General features: G+C 23.9%; 1 protein-coding gene and 1 non-coding gene across 2 annotated transcripts in view; both read left to right on the plus strand.

Moving 5' to 3' along the window:
* Positions 1 to 13,416, plus strand: part of LOC102671106 (MATH and LRR domain-containing protein PFE0570w-like) — a 66,207-nt gene that overhangs the window by 8,131 nt on the left and 44,660 nt on the right. The gene's annotated exons all lie outside the window — the stretch shown is intronic.
* Trnat-cgu lies at positions 1,332 to 1,403 on the plus strand. Its single transcript has one exon. It is a non-coding gene; the product is annotated as a tRNA-Thr (tRNA).

The raw sequence follows: 13,416 nt of genomic DNA on the forward strand, positions 1-13,416 counted from the left end.
TCATTATTTCATTTATGTATATACATAAAAAATCAGATATCTTAATTTTAATAAATATATTTTAATTTTGATGAAAAATTTAACTTAACTTTTAATTTTTTATAATTAAAATTGTTTCAATAAGATTATAGAAATGAAATATTCTAAATGAGAAATATTTCAAATATATAATATATCCAATAAAACAAAAAGCAAATATAAATATTGCATAATTAAATATGTTATAATTATAATATAATTACAACATATAAAACAGTATTTATGTATGTAAATATTTTCTTTTATCGGACGGTAAACGTTAATGAATAGAAACATAAGTTCGAGCAATTTGAGTGTAATTGAAATGAACGTAATTTCACTGATTTCATTATCATGAGGTGCAATACGCATTATTTTTGTTCAGAAACCACGTTAATCTCGTGATTAACCGGTGCCGATGACTTTTAATCGCATGTTTCACAGCCGCCAAACTACGCTTGTTACTTTAGAAATATTGCACTCGTTTGATTTCAGTAATTAATGTATACGTTGATATTGCTATGATGTGCAATTATATTATGTAATTTGTTACATCATTCTGGCGATATTTTATTTGTTCTGTATACTCATAATATATTATACACATAGGTATTAGTTAATGCTTATGAGACTAAATGTTGTGCACATTTCGCGTTGATAAGTTTTATTTATATAAAACAAAATGACATAATTTTGATCGATCAATTAATTAGTAAATATAGAAATTAATTTTCATCATACAAGGAGCATTAAAATAAATTACATTTCATAATGCATATTTGGTGATGATTCAATACATAACCGGTTATCTAAATCAATTTCTTTATTATTTCGTCAAATGCACCTATCTTTATGTATTTTTTAACGCTGAATTCCAATCTACAATCAAATTGTTTCCATCACTTCTATTTTTTATATGATTTTTATATGATATGTTATTTGATTATTCTTATTATTTAATTGAACTATTATTGAATTTATATTTATTTCGTTAATAATAAAATTCAATTTATATATGATGTTTATATTACAAATTGAATTGATTTGAATTGTATTACAATATTAATTTTTATAATGAAACTTTCTTTTTGTTATATATATAAAAATTTTCAATGCATTAAAATAAGAAATAATGACGAGTAGCTATGACTAATTTTAATAACTCAGAATGTAAAAATTTTTATATTAATTTTTATATATATTTACAATTTTATTATTAAGATAGATTATTCTGATATAGATATAGAATATTCTGATATTAATACCAAAAAGTTCATTCCTAATGAGTTCTGCGAGAAAAGAGAAAAACATCGGCCTCTTTAGCTCAGTGGCAGAGCACTGGTCTCGTAAACCAGGGGTCGTGAGTTCAAACCTCACAGGAGGCAAATTTTTTTTTCAATATGATTTAATTCTTTTAATATAATCATATCTTTTAAAAAATATATAAAAATTAAAAGAAAATTATCAAATTCCATATTTTTAAAGAAGATTAGAATTATTAAATATATCGATTATTTTAATATTTAATTATATGATATAATTATAAAAGTAAATGTATATATGTGAATCATATTGAATGAATATAAAAAAAATAATTAATTATATATAATTATAATCTATTGGAAAATTACAATAGTTGAAAATGTTTAAATTTGAGGAATTAATTTAGAATAAATTAATAAATAGAATATATAATCATAAAATTATTATTATTATAAAGAATAATATTCCTTCTTTGATTTTTGTGTATGTATATCAATTATTCTGTATGTATATTTTATTTTATATTTTATTTTTTACTATTTTACTATTTTATTTTTTACAATCGAGTATAATAATATGATTATCAACATTTTACGTTTCATTATTCATTTTCAAAAAATTTACTTTAAATTACTTTAAATTCTTTAAATTAAATAATAATTAATGACATATTTTAATTATAAACCTAAAGAAGTAACAAAATAATAAAACAAACAAGTTAAATAAAATGTTTATTTAATCAAATCAACAATCTATTCTGATTTATAAATCAATTATGATTATTATATAAATCAAATATATAAATCAAATATGATTATTAAATCAAATCAAATTTCTTTCTTCTAAATTGTTCCATCTATTCGTAAGATGAACTAATGAAAAAATTATTGGAAATCTAAAAAGAGATTGAACGCATAAGTTAATTATAAGAAATCGGCCTGGAAACAATGATTTAGAATTCAGTTTGCGTTTCGGAAGCTGCGAATGCGTCCCACGTAGAACGAAGCTGCGCATTCTCGATATTCAGGAGTTACACCAGCCAGGAGAACCCGTACTGTTTCCGTAAAATGTCTGTAAAGTGGAGAACCAGAGGTCGCTCATGTATACATATACCTTGATACTCATTGTCAGAGGAGGGAGTTTAGGATCGTGACATGCAGGGTTAGAAGGAGACGTTTTTCTTCCCGTTTTCATGAGGAACACCGATGAGTCATGAGGCAAGCAAACAGAATGTTAATTCCCAAGCGTTAGACGCTTGCGAAGGATCTGGTTCCTTAATGAAACCTCAACCGTTCGAAAAAACATAAAAACCGTGATATAACATCGCGAGTACTTTCAACCGCGACCACGTCAATTCTTGGCTTCTTACATCATCGCTTTCGTTTTCTACTCGCATCACATGTGAATCGTAAAGCGTTTAAATGACATTCTTGCGAAAAATGAACATCTAAACGAGCAATCATTTGATCAGCTAGTTTTTTTTATACTTTATGAACGTAACGACTATCTTTTTGGACTTTAAGATATGCATAGTAACGTTAAGGATTAAAATTAAAAGTCAAATTTAATTTTAATATTCTCTTTATTTAAAAATTACATTACATAATATTTATATAAGTATTAATTAATTTTTTTTTCTAAAAAATATTTAAAATTTTTATTCAATATTTGTTTTTCTATAGCAAAATGATTATTCTTATTATATATATAAATGAATGATGAATATTTATTTTTACTTTGATTTCACGAATATATTCGCTAGAAATTCACCATATGTAGTTACGGCACTGGTATTCAAACCGGTTTTACTCGATCACGAGACTTTAGGCGATCATTTGCGACGTGGGCGAGGTAATGGTCCGTTCAGCTTAAAAACAAAATTTCTTTACAACAAATTCACATAAAATGAAAACTAAAATTTTTTAATTGAAATTGTCAATGTGTTGCAAATTTTCAATCATATTTTCTTGAACATTAAGAAATTGCATTTTGTACTTATATTCTATTAAATTATAATTTAATTACAAACTTTAACATTAATTATATTCTGAAAATATCTATTTAAATTCCTTAAAAAACAATAATTTTTAATTTCTTTTATATATCATTTAAAATATAATTTTTATTGTTAACACTTTTTTAATTTTTACATTGAAAAAAATATTCAAATTCTTTTTCAGCGAAGACCATCCATAGTGAACGGATGGCGCGATGTTTAAGCATTGAGAATGCGAAAAATTGCGAAATTGCTTATCGCGGCTTCGCTAGGGCCACGTAATTTTTCACTAACTTCCGCTGACGGAAAAAGCTGAAATTATGCCGACTACGTAGGGGTACGTAGACACGTTTAAACGGATAGATATATACAGGTACATACAGTGGCGCGTCAAAGCGTGAGGGGCATACGATTCGCTTGCTCGCTTGCTCGCGGACGAGCGGTTACTCGCGTTGCGAGTATTCGTCGCGCATTCTCGCCGCTAGTATTCTAGTATTCTGTGCCGTGCTCAGGGCACCCTCGGAACTACGAGACTACGTGACCGGCATTGCCAGCGACGCTCTTTCGAGAAAGGCGCCTTCCAATCCACGAATTGCAAAATATTCCACAATTACGGAACTCGCCCTGCGACTTACGTGTTGCATTTCTATAGTACACGACCAATCACCACCGATACGATCAAATGTTTTTTACAGAGTTGAATAGAATAAGCACCTTCGATTCTTTCTAAAGATTTTTTGCGGAATATATAAGGAAACAGATTATAATAATATTTACTTAATCTTATCATAATCGTAAAGTATTCTGAAAAGGATTTTTAGATTTAATAAGATTTCTTATTAAATCATAATGATCTCTTTTAATTTCTTTATTATTATTTTTTTATTTATAATTAAAGTTTTTTTTTAAATAATTTATATAAATATATTTTTAAATAATTGAAATTTAAATAACTTAAAGTTAGTTAGAAGTTATTTAATTTTTTATTTATGATTTCATATTTTATTATTAAATATTTTAATATTTTATTATTAAATATTTATATATATGCTTATATATAGATTTTTAAATAAATACATATAGATAATAATTCGTCAAAAAATATATCGAATCGTCGATGATACGTCGATGATGATAACTTGATAGATATCAAATTTTTATATTTATTAATTGCTAATGAAAGATAAAAAATATTAATAATTAAAATAATATATAAAATGATATCATATTCTCTTAACAAATGATTCAAATAATAAATAGATTTGTTAATATATAAATATTTATTATATAATTTTATTATATAATTGTGTAATTATTATTACAAATATTTTATAATATTTAAATATTATTAATTATTATATTGTTTTTCTATTTTTTTTATAATTTCGAAAATATTTTTAACATTAACATCATATTTTTAAGTTATAATTTTATGTAATGTTTTTCTATTACCGATTTGAGTTTTTTACTGCATGCTATCTGAATGATTATCGAAAACTATAGTTTGAATGTTATAAAATTCAATCGTTAACTATATTTGTCACGCTTTCTAGGTAAATATTGTTAGGTATTATTTTTTATTTATTAATTTAACACTTATGATAGAAAAGATATCATGATACAAAGAACAATGAACATACAAATTAGTATTTTAACAATAGTTATAAGAATAATAAAAATAGTTTTGTAATATTTTTTTTTAATTATTTTAAAGTAGTTGTACATCATAAATCATATTTGTTGATAATTTTTATATAATACTAATAGATTATAAGACTTTGTAAATTATTTTCAATTGAATATCTTTAATTTTATTCCATGAAATGCCCAATTTGTCCACTAATCTCAAAAAACCATTATTTTAAGCATGAAATTTTCATTCAAATTTCTAAAAGATGCTTGCCGTTTGTTGGCCCAGATTCATAGACTTTATTCAAGAGGGAAATTAAACAAGTCTTACTCCAGCGAATCGAATCCCGTTACTGCGTATAATTCCGTAACGGTTCGAAACTGAACGGGTAATTGCAAGTGAATAACGCCAGAAGCGTGCACTTGAACGCACGTATCCAAAACCGTTTTAAAAATATATATAAAAAAGAAATAAATGAGGAAAAAAATAATTAAAAAAAGAAGAAGGAAAGAATAAGGAAAAGAATAAAAAAAACATGTCTATCATCACAACCAATTAGATAGATGAAATCGTAACTACGTCACGTGCTCATATACAAAAGACAATATCTCAGCTTCTTTCTTTTCGCATGCGCGCGCATGGTGTATATCGCAATACGCGCGATAAACCGCTTATCTCAGTAGCTACGACACAACGTTGTTCCACAAGACGCGGGGTGATGGAATCGGAGGGACTTATCGGTATCGACACGCGAGGGCAACGTGACTTTCTAGCCGCGATCGATACAAAAGTTTCGTTTACGTGTTGCACACTGAAATCGTTTTCCGCTTTTCCTTCGTTGATTCATAATTGCGCCATCGTAATCATACACCGATCACACCTGCGCAGATCTTGTACGCGCTTCTCTAAACATATATAGAGATATATGTGTATACACATTGACATTTTATAATATATTTAAAATCAATCAGTCTCATTCTATGCATGCACATAATTCATTTCACATTGTAAAAAACGAAAGACATAATGAAATACATGATATTTAATCAATTTAACGAATTGGTAAAATTGAAGGAGGAATCACTTATTGATGTCATTCAATTGTTCCCTGGATTAACTGAGAATTTTTAATTATCATAATATCAAGGATTATAATAAAACTATTTAAATTCTGTTTTAAAATTTAATTTAAAATCGGTTTATTTTTATAATATATTTTTGTTCGTAAAAATGAATTTTACAGATGTTTAAGGAAATGCAGCACTGTTGTCAGAAAAGACCCAAAATTAGATCGAATGTTTCCGTTCTGCTCTAAATATTATTTTCTGCGTAATGCCGACGTTTTGCGATGGCTTCCAGCATGCTTGATGACGTTCGAATATTTACTGAATTCATTAAATTAAACATCATACTTTTTGATATTTTAAAATTGTTAAATTTATTTTTAAAATTCATTTTACGAATTAATTTTTTTGTACATTAATATGAATAGATTGAAAATGAAGATAAAATTATGGTAAAAATGTTAAATAAAATGCGTTTATGTATTCAGTAATACATATTATGGTTGATACATATAAAATATTTCTAGAATTTCAATTTGATGGGTCAATATCATTTATTAAACCTTGGCCTATCGTTGATTATTATAAACTACATTTAACAAGTTGAATTTTAATACAATTTATAATAAAAATGTTAGAATTTTATCATTAATCATTATGAATATTCATAGAATATTCATATATCTCTAAACATTAAATATAATATATAATTTTGAATAGATTTTTCCCTATACATTGAAGATAAAAAACATGAAATATCAATGCAAAAAAATTAATATTTAAAGATCATTTTTTTTAATAATAATTAAGATAAATGTTATAAAAAAAAATTAAATAAATAAATTTTTAGAACATTAGTTAAATACTTAGTTAAATATCTACGAGTACTTATTCGTTTCGTTTATTTTATTCATTTAGTTTATTTTCATTTTTCAATATGGATAAATATAGATAAAAAAAAATTCAATATCGATATTAGTAGTTAAATGTGACTCGTACATGTTAAATAAAATGATAATTCGCACGATCTTGGCGTTTCTTCATTTTTGAAAAATGTGAATAATGAAATTATATATAATTTCATTATGGCTAAATATAATCTTACATTTATTAATATTTTATCTAGTAATTTATTAATTCCTATATTTATCGTTAATTCCTAAATTTATCGTTATTACTCGAATCATTTATTATCGTTATTATGTTTCCGTTTTTTTGATATTGTGTCGAAAATTGTTGCTAAAATTAAAATTATTTTCATTTTATTAAAAAAATAAAGTTTCGATGAATTCTCAGATTTTGAAAATATCATTTTATTAATAATTTTGAAATAAAAAACATATAAATAACTTAGTTTTACAATAATTTTTAATCTTATAATATTTATTATTAAATTCATTTAAAAAATAATAATTTTTTTTATATTTTCTAATAATTTACTATTTATAAATAATATTATTACAATATTATATATATATATTCACATTTTTATAATAAGAATTAAATAAATCTTGTATAATAAATTTTGTAATTAAATTAAATGAAAAAATATAAATTTTGTTTTTATGTGAAAAAATATATGTAAAACGTTTTTTTAATTTTCTTACACTTTTTACAAATAAACTTACACTACACGCTCATATCATATAAAAAGAATATTCAAAACTCATTCTTTTATGATCACCGATAAAAATATAATATAAAAATATAGATTTTTACACTCCAATTAATTGAATAAAATTTATAATATAAAACGAACAAAATTTGTTAAATAATTAAACAATTGCAGTCGTGTAATTTCTATAATATTCAACTTCATGCGGCATTCAATAATCTGTATATCCAAGGCTATACATAACCGTACAACGAGTCAATAATCGTATATCATTGACACTAAACATAAATCATAGATAAACTTCGGAAATTTCCTACAACAGTATGTCCATTATCTCTTTGAAAAAGAAAAGAATATTATCAGATACTTATAATAACGATGACATATTGCTAGGTCATTCCTCTTCATCCTATATGTCGATCTGTGCATTTCATTTTTTTATTATTCTGAAAATCAACAGATACTTTTATATTTTACATTCTAATACGATTCTCTTTATATCCATTGAATATAAAACAAATATAGAAAACAAAAAGAAAGACATATATTATATTTATTATATATTTATGCAATCATTCATTGGTTTGTTTCATCTTTGCCTTGTCGTTCTATAACTATAAAAAATATTATTGTTACATGTGTATACAAATAAGTTTTTTCTCTATAATGGCAGATTTGTTAAAATCAGTGTTTCTGAAGCGGAAAATCTATCGCGTCACGATTATTTTCTCTTTCGAACAAAACGAGTTTCGTATTTGTTTCAGGGAAATATTAAAGATAATTTGAAAATTTGATTTTGTAAAATATTTTATGGAATTATTTATGTGTTATTTCTGTAATTTTTGTTTCATAATTTGTTCATTAGTACATTTATAAAGTTTATAATATATGTTTGAAAAATATAGTCGTGCATTATGATAAGTTATATATATTTTGTATTTTACAATAAAGCAGTATTGTTCCTTGAAAAATAGTGAATTAGAGCATTCATATTTTATAAATAATTTTGATTTTTTTTATATTTCTTATTTATGTCATAAATATGCAATTAGATCTTGTTTATATTTAACGATAAAAAATAATGAACATGTCTTTATTTCTTACATAGATGAATTATATTTATTACAATTATAATATTACAAAAATATATTAACATCGATATGAAAGAAAAATCAAATAATTTTCACTTTAATACTTATTAATATTTATTAAAAATATGCATAAATTTTAGAAAATTTTATTTAAAAGAAAAAAGTGTTTAAAAGAATCGCATTAAAATCATTAAATTGTGAATTGAAATTTAAAAAACACGTATTCATAATATTAACAATTTCGCGATTTTTCGTTAATCCGAGTACTAAAAAGAATCTGAAATTTTGTAACTTTCCTTTCCGCGATATTTTTAATAGATCGATTATTATTAAAACGAATCAGTTTCATCAATATCAACTTTTTTTTTTTTAATTATTTTTTCATCGATCCATGAAGTGTCATCGTGACTTTATCAAACTTATGATAATTACAGTGACGTGTATATCATCCGACAAGAAGCAATATGATAAAATTCTATCGCGTAATTTCTCAAGACTCGAGTAAATCGATTTTTCAGAATTCGCGCAAGATGCATCGAAAAAATGCCAGCGATCGATGACTGAAGGCAGCTGTGATTTGAAATGATAAAATCTTGTCTGATGTAATCTTTCTTTTTTTCCGTCTAATCTAACTTTCTCGCAGCTGTTCCTTTCGTCAATCATTGTTTCCTGTGTTAATAGCCAAATATCAAAAATTTTGAAAAAATGGAACGATCTAAGATACGATTATTAATTTTTCTACTTAATTTAAATTTTGTATGATATAGACATATGTAAGTAAACACGAAATATATAAATAGTTTGCATTGATAGGTATTGTACAGCTCTTATATCGTATTTTATTATTCATAGACAATTGTCTGTAAATTTAAACGAGTCTTAAAAAAAGATAACAGTCTTTGAAAAATATTAATAATAATCTTGAATAATTTATATTCATTCATAAAACAAACTATTTATATAATATGTACTATAAAATTTTTACGCAATGTTATAATTTAGTGGAAATAACATTTTCATATTTTTTAAAATAATATAATATTGAAATCTATTTAAATATTTTTAGAAATAACCCGTTTTTATGTAGTGTTTGAAATCTTACAATATTGAGAATAGTTTGAATTATTTTCGAAATAAAGAAAGAGTTTAAGATTCGAAAAAATGAAATATGGAAATTATTCTTATAATGATGTTTTTTTTAAATAATAAAAATGAATAAGTAATGAATAAAATTTAGATTTTTTTTTTGTTTTTAATCAAAGAATTGAAATTAGAAAAATAAAAATAATACAATTTTTAAATATAAATAAGAAAATTGTTCTTGTAATCAGTTTTTTTTAAGATGTTAAAGTGTTGAGGTTATCCTTATTTTTTATTAATAAACCTGCCCTTTTTTTATTGCATCTCTTGTACAAAAGAGATACATAATCTAACGTAATGATCTTGAAATAATCTTAATTAAAAATACTTCAACGATGCACTCTTGTATCGTTTTCTTTATATTTTTTTTTTTTTAAATATAAAAATTTTTTTACTGTCATGCCAATACTTTTTTATTATCTTAAGTTTAATTTTATGCTAATACGTCGTTTTCAAATTAATAAAACGATAATGTTAATTAAATCGAAAAATCGGAAGATTGTAATAGGGTTATATAAGTACATAGGGGATGATAAAAATACTTAACTAGAATAATTCTAGTATGTTCTCAAATTACTATATTTGTTTCTTTAGAAAATTTATTTTAAACGTTTGTTCATATTCAAGGCCATTTTGTCGTGACGTACGTGAAATCGATAAACTTGTCTAGAAGTATATAATAAGAATTAATGGAACGTAATGGAAAGAGGATGCAGTTTCATTTAAAAGACAATGATTAACAAATGATTTAATCTTAAATTTTAAATCAAATTAAATTTAGAAAAATATTTTATAATAATATAATATTTTTATATAATATTATTTTAAAATAGTTTTCAAAAAATAGATCATGTTATATATATATCAGATGTACACTAGTATAATGGCGTTTTTCTTTCTTAATAATAAAAAAAACTTATCTCAGTACTTCATATTTTTTTATTCATCAAAAAAAATCATACAAATATTAGATCTCATCAAATAAATTCATTCAAAATTTATAAACAAGTTCATTTATAATCATTAAAAATAAAATAATATTATATTATCTATTTTAATAGTATTTTAAATAGTATGAAAATATTAATCTATTTCATTTCTCCTAATGTCACTTATCATAATTTTTATTTTAATTATTTAATTTTATATGTGTAGTGTTTTACCTATAACGTCATTGGTCTCGTGATGAATGTAGTCGCTGAAATCCGGTGGCGTCGGGCGTGAAGAAGAAACGTTTAATAGAATTACCATAAAACGTTAGGTTAATAAGTATGTATATCTAGACACGAGACTCGGCTCGTACCAAGCGAGAAATGACGACGTAGGAAGAATGCATAATCGCATCACGTTTTCGCTATTCCACTCGTAACACGTGACTGCACATAGTTTCTTGTACGCGCGACTGCATACACCAAAGATGCATACTACGTGTGCAGCGCGCACGACACGTGTCTTATGTGGAAAAAAAAAGGAAGAAAAAAAAGAAAAAGATCCGCTCGTTATACTCGTCCGCTTGATGAGAACGCTTCGAAGGACGTTTAAATCTTACTATTTCTTGCTGACGAATGGGGAATAGTATTTCCTGTTTGGACGTCTATTAAAACATCTTAATACATCTAAGATTCATATTTCTTATTGATTTTCATATAGAGAAGGAAGTTGATAAAAAAGGATCAGATTAAATTTTAGTTTTTTTAGTTTGCTTAAATTTTAATTGAGTTTTTGAATATTTATAGTATTATTATTTGATATCATAAATAGTTGAATCTAACAGATATGTAATATTTACTTCATATTGTTTTCCAATATATTTGAATTTTATTTATGTAAAAAATTTTTGTGTCACCTTTTCTCAAGTTATATTCTTCTGATACAAAATTGATATTTCTGATAGTAAAAATTTATAATACTTAATAATATAGAGACAGATAAGAAAAGAATTACATAGAAAGATAAAAAACGGTTATATGCCTAATATTTTCCATTATATTGTATTGAATGCAAATAAATAAAATAATGCAAATAACATAAATAATTAATTAAAAATTTTTCATTAAAATTTATACGAGAAAAATTTCAGATTTTAGATTTGCGATAAGATGCAAGTTTTAAAATGCAGAAATTTTTAATAAAAAAATTCTAATTAATTAATTTTCAATATTACATTTTCGATATAAAAAAAAGTATTAGGAGCTGCATAACCGAAGTTAATGGCATGATTTCTTTTTATCTATGACGTCACAAATATCTCCTTGTATATTCTATATTCCTATTAACAAGTCAAAGCTTCCGGCATCTATCCACAAGATGGCGCCACTGATACTAAACTCTTATTTCTTTTATTTATATTTATATGCAAAATGTATTTCGTCAATAATTTATAAGAAAAAGAACAAACGTAATAATAATTTTATGATATTCAAAAATATTTACTTGAGAGGTATCATAAAGCATCTTGTATGTAAATATTTTGAAATGAAAAATATTAAAAAATATTGAAGCTAGAAAAATAAAAAATATAAAGATATAAAAAATATATCATTAAAATTTATAATTTTCATTTTTTTATTAAATTAAATTTTTATATCTAAAACTTTTGGCACACAGCTAAAAAAATTTATAATACTTATAAAAAAAATAAAATAAATTTAATTAATTATTCAAATATTCTTTAATCATTATAAAATATAATCTTATATTTTCTTATAGGAATAAATAGGAATAAGTAGTAATAATGTTTAACAATGTAAATGAATATATGCTAGATAATATTAAATAAGATAAGAATATTTAAAAATATACATATTACATATATGTTGATTCATGATTTACATGATTCACATACTCATTTTTGTTGATAGTGAAAAGTTGGAAAACAAATATTTAAAAAATAAATGTTCAAAAAATTTGCATTCTTATAAATGAATCAACTTTTTGAAATTTGAAAATCTATTATTAATTTATCATATCATTATATCATATCTATGTAATAAATGGTATCTTTACTTTTGTAACATGATACTTATATTCGATACTATTATAATATAAATATAATTATGTAATTATTTAATTTTATTCATCTCTTCATCGCATCACTTGCTTATATATGTTAAAAGAAATATACTATTTTTAATTAACAATATTAATATATAAATTTTATATAAATAAAAGAAATAAATATTATATATCTCTGAGAATATCTATGAAAGAGAAAGTATATTATATATAATATTACAACAGATAAGTGGATAACAAAAATAAAAATTATCAATTTATTATGTATTCAATATAAAAAAATCTAAAATAATTTTTGGTAATTATATGTCATTCCTAGTTATTTCTTGTCGTTCAAAAAAATTAGAAAAAATTCACTTTAAGTTTTCAAACCATTTATCGAATAAAATCTGTCATCATAACGATTTATAAAATTGCAAGGTTATTCCAATAGCTGACGTTCTAGGTAACCCACATTTATAAGATAGACCGCTTTTATAACGCTTTCTCTAGTAAAGGTACCCATCTGCTGGGGCACCTGACTCGATTCACCTGCCACAAGTATGCACGTTGGTACGCGGGCCGCTCGTCCGCCTGACATCGTC

Source organism: Apis dorsata, unplaced genomic scaffold (genome assembly GCF_000469605.1).
Source record: "Apis dorsata unplaced genomic scaffold, Apis dorsata 1.3 scaffold_65, whole genome shotgun sequence".
Classification (NCBI taxonomy): domain Eukaryota; kingdom Metazoa; phylum Arthropoda; class Insecta; order Hymenoptera; family Apidae; genus Apis; species Apis dorsata.